This window comes from Manis pentadactyla, chromosome 1 (assembly GCF_030020395.1).
Source record: "Manis pentadactyla isolate mManPen7 chromosome 1, mManPen7.hap1, whole genome shotgun sequence".
In the NCBI taxonomy this organism is placed as follows: domain Eukaryota; kingdom Metazoa; phylum Chordata; class Mammalia; order Pholidota; family Manidae; genus Manis; species Manis pentadactyla.
This window is the reverse complement of record NC_080019.1, coordinates 135861580-135866760: the sequence shown is the minus strand read 5'-3', so window position 1 is coordinate 135866760 and position 5181 is coordinate 135861580. Positions and strand designations below refer to the sequence as shown.

Sequence of the window (5181 nt, the reverse complement as noted above, 5' to 3'; positions counted from 1 at the left end):
TGGAGACCAGCTCAGAATACTGACAGACCAAATAGGCCAGTCTACCCTGCAGAAGACACACAGACTGGCACCAAAACACCAGGTGAGGTTGGCTGGACATCTGTGTAACAAAGTCCAGGTGCCCCTCCCCCAATGCCTTAAGCATATAAAAGCTTCCTTCTGCACCCAAATGCCTTCTTGGGAAGGAGGAAAGGGAGAGGCAATTTCCTTCAGAGTAGGAGGAAAAATTGAGAGACTGAGAAAGTACCAGAAAAAATAAGACTAATATTCAGAACAGACTGACATATGTTTAAAAGGCAGGAGATCATGACATCTACCCTCAAACCTGATAACAAAATGAGATACTACAGAGCCTCCTGCTTTCTCCAGGGAACAGACGAGTGTCCCAAAGCCACTCAGTGCAGAGCTGTTTCCAAAAGTCCAAGTGCTGTGGCTCCTGCTTGTTTTCCAGAGTGTCAAGGGGAACAGGCCCCTGTGGACGAGACAATGCTCCAAGGTTGGTAGTCCTCTCTGGGTAGCTGTAGGCATTAGGTGACAAGGCCTGGCAAAGTCAACAGGGCTCAAGGGGTACTAATTAGAGCCCTGGCAGCCCTCAGGCAGCTGTGCAGCCTCCAGGAGTAGGGAAAGAATATCGTATGCATGGGCAGGGACTACCAGACTTCACCTGGGCAATGCAGAGAGCAATGCTGAGTGGAGCCAATGTTTCTCCTAAAGCTGTACACCCACTACGTCGCCGAGGGTTGGGCCATCTTCACACCCACCTATAATGGAGCCTGTACCTTGAGCTGGAGCTGGGCAAGGTGATGGGTAAGCAGAGCTGCACCTTCCCAGAGGCCACAGTCATGGGCTACATGGCCAGCCATGTGTGTGCCTGGACATGACCACCAGAGATGTGTAGGACAAATGCAAGAAAAAGGGGTTGCTCTGAACTCTGGCCAGGAGCCTCACAGTCTCTGTCCCAGTGAGGACGTTCATGACCAAACTGAAGACCCCTGACCCTCACAACCAGAAACTCTGGCTCAGGTCAATGGCAAACTCAGGCAGGAAGGTGAAACATCCTCCACAATTTTTTTTCCATCCTCTACATCATTAGATTCATACAAGGTAATGACCTTGGAAGGAGATATTATCTTGACCAGGATGCCAAAGGGAAGTGGACCAGTTAAAGAAAACAATGAGATCCAGACATACACAGAGCCATCAATATGATATTTAAGGTGGAAAGGCCAAAATACTAAGTTTATATAAAGCACCCTAATTTCCTCAGTTTCAGGAGAGAAGGGAACAAGAAAGAAACCAGCAGAGGTTATTTAATGTGACAATTCTGTAATAAAAAACTAATTTTTTTAAATGATTTAATTGGGTTGCTATACCTCAACTCAAAGAAGACAGACCCTCAAAGGAAAATGTGATCTAGAAAAGCTGGGCCAGGAATGGAAATAAGAAACAGTATCCTCCAGGACACAACCACAATAAAGTATCTGTGATCCTTCCAAAGGGGAGAAGTCATCAAACCAAACATTCAGAAAACTTTTTTTATCCTTTCCCAAAACTGGACTGGATTAAGGCTTCCAGGAGTCATTTTGGGACCAGTAGTTAAAAACTTAAAATTTGCAAAGGAAATTTAAAAATGATCATGTTTCCCAAATTTCCTTCATTACAGTAATCACTTGCTGATATCTGTAAACAAAAAAATTTTCAAGTTACTGTCCCATACCAAGCTCACCCTAATAATTAGTGGAATTAATTAGCCTCCAGAACTCCAACTGATTCTTATCACAGAAATGTGGAAAAACACCACTCCACATAACTGGTTAATTTTAAATCTCATTTAATAAATGAATAATTAATGAGGACCTCACTCATTTACTTAAGGTGTGTATCCTGGTCCATAGATTCTGAGTTTGGGAAAAGACTTTGAAACTATTGTCTTCCAAATATATATGATGTCTTTGGGGGGGAAATGAAGTATTATACAACATAAAGTTACATTTCTGCTTCCCAAATTGTGAATATTCAAACTGAACTTTCACCATATACATAGTGATTCAATTTGCCATAGAACATGAGAACCCTGTAATACATCCTTGTGAAGATGGTTAGACTTCTGGGAGGTCATTAGTATATAGGTCATGCTGTAGTCATGGAAGTGGATGAAGCAGCAAAGGCAGAAAGTGGAGAGTAACATAAAGCAGAGAGGGGGAAAAGGCAGAACCATGGATAACACCTATATTTAAAGGATAGAGAGGGAGAAATTACTAGAAGAAACAAGAAATAAAAGGGAGATGGGAAGGTAATCCAGAGACCAGAGCTGCACAAAAAATAGAAGAGGAGGAAAAAAATGCTAAAGAGAGAACAATCAAATTGTCAAATTCATCAGAGAAAGAAAATAGGATAAGGACAGAAAAGAGGGCTTTAAAGTAAGTTGCCTAAAGGAAAAAAGAAAAAGAAAAAACCCTAAGTCTGTAAGTCTCTTTGCTGTTAATGACTTCAGACCTTGCCTAATACTGGTTAAGTATTGTGTCTTAAGTACTGTGAGATATTGTGTCTAAACATCCTAGGAGATTAATAAAGAGGTTATTTCTTCTATGTTTTGTATATATATGAATAAATAAAATATATTCATACGGCTATTAAAAAGTATGGAACAGCTATATAGTAAATTAACATTAGCATTCTATGAATAGAAATACCTTTATCTGGGTTTAAAACATGACCCTTCAATGTTCATTTCTTCACTCTCTTCAAAAAGTTACAAATAGGACACTGCCCATTTGTATTTGAGTTAATTGTATGCTTGTCCATGCTTTTCACACAGTAAATAAGGCAGGACGAAAGGACAGAAGAAACTGATGAGAAAAAAAAATGGAACACTTTTGTACCAAGATTTTATATCAAATAATTATTTGTTTCTAGCACTGAAATTTCTCACTGTCAGAAAAACTTCAAAAATTTCAGAACTTGATGGTTGATGTGGCTTAGTGCCCAAAAGAAATTATGCTTAAGTTATGTAAATGACTGAAGTCTGTGACAGAAGATTGCACCTAAATATATCACAAAATGAAATCATAATATTAATCATAGAAAAAATGGACATACTCTGTTTCATTTTTGATCAACTGGCTCATGATCTAATTTTTATTTGAAGTCAAAGGAGTCAAGATTATTAGTCCAGAGAGATAATATGTTGCAGGGATAGTCCAGTGGACATATAATGTATCTATTTCTGTAATCGCTCTATGTTGTGTCCTTGGTTAAGTCATTTATGTACAACTGTTATACTGAATGGGTTGCCTGATATGGAAGACTTCTCTGTCAGGTGATGCCTCCGCCATAAATTTTGCACATATGTTTGAGTATTTAGTCTCCATTGAGATATTTTCACCATTTATTGATAGAAATACATCAGTGATTGCCTATCTGCTCAGCACGAACTATGCCAGCCTTCGAGTGTTGTAATGGGAGAGGGCCTTCAGATCGTGAAAGTGCAAATTTGTAGAAACATACCTTCCCCTCTGATCAGAAGAGAATTTTAGTAATCATTAGGGAATTTCACTCTTAATATCCAGGTATGGAAAGGGGTGCAAGACACAAAGTCTGGGACTTAACTTTCCAGATGTTGCCACCAGGAGTCTCTTGCCTCTTACCTTGAGGACAAAGGCTGACAGGGCGGTTCTGGGCACTCTGATGTTTTACACAGAAGCTAGTCACTCTATGCCTAGGATCTGATGGGATGGATCTGAATTGCAGCACTCACAAATGCCCTCCTAGACCAAGGCATTGACACCCCCACCTTCCAGAAGTAAAGGCTGCTGATAGCTTATAGCTGAGTTCCCTTCCTGGAATCTGTAGCAATTCAACCCAAGGTTATGCCCCTTTCCCAGGGACAGTCCACACCCAATGACTGGTTAACTGGTAAGGGGAGGAGGCTGCAGGTGAAAGGACCAATACCCTATGCCTTAATTAGGGACAATTAAAGAGCCACATGACCTCCAGAGCTTTTTTATTGCAACTACGAGACAATTTCAATTTTTCCCTCTCCTTAATTCTACTACTTATAATGCCTTCAAATCCAATTCCTGAAAGCTTTCACCAATAAAATTCCCACATGCAAATCTCCATCTCAAAATCTGTTTCCAGGAATAGTGACCTAAAGCAGTGGAGTCAGAGGTCCTAAGAAGCAGATTCTACAGTGGGATTTTGATGTTGAATCATCTGTTGATGACTAGCAGTTAGGACCCCACTACTGTTGCTAGGTGGAATGTGTATAGCCCCTGGCATACTACAGCAATGCAATTGTTAAAATTTTCACTTAGGGTGAACTGGATTGGAAGTTAAAGCACTAGTTGCAGGCATTGGAGAGATTTGGAGGAAGTAGTACTTATAGGGACTGTGGAAGGAATGGATGTTGCTGAGGGCTATCAATTCACTGAGGAAAAAGAATACAATGAAAAGTTAGAGATAATTAATCATCAATCTAAAGTAAAGTGTGGAAACCAGAGGAATTCCTTAGCTGCATAAAGAATATCTGCTATACTGTAGACAAAAGGCAAAGAACCCTGAGGGTTTTTCCCAGAACTGAATTATAAAATTAGCAGAACTCTAGAGAAGGTTAAACTTTAAAATAGGTGATTAAGCAATGCCAAGACCACGACCTGGATTAGTAAACCTGGAATGGGAATGTCTAGGACTTGGCACTCATAACCCCTGAATACCCAGACTCTTTTGTCCCTCCTGGGCCCATCAGAAATAGTGTCCATTCCTCCTTGTTAAAAACCAGCAACCACCCCCACCCCCTTACTTGAAGACAATGCAGAGACTTCTGCCTTTCAAGACAACACATGTCCCTTTCAAGGTCTACCCCAGCCTCCTAAATGGGCCTCCAGAAACTGAAGAAGAGGTCAAGAATCCAAAAGGAATCACCATGAAATACCAAGGCAATATTATACGGTAATGAGTCAACCAGTTCTTCTTTCACAGAAATCTATAACGTTTCTCTCAGGTGACTCTACACTAGAGAAAGAAAAAAACCAGAAATTTTAAGGTCATATGTTTTTTTCATGAACCAGAAGTCATCCAGGACTCCATGTTCAAGTGGGGGAACACAGTAATAATTAGATTCACAAGGCCAAGTTTATAATGGGTGCAGTGGGGCCATGGAACAACCCAGTAATTGTTTCC

General features: G+C 40.5%; 1 pseudogene; it reads left to right on the top strand.

Annotated features, from left to right (window-relative positions):
• Nucleotides 1-306: 306 nt before the first annotated feature.
• On the top strand, nt 307-1238 carry LOC118910407 (acylpyruvase FAHD1, mitochondrial-like; annotated as a pseudogene).
• The last annotated feature ends 3943 nt before the right edge of the window (nt 1239-5181 follow it).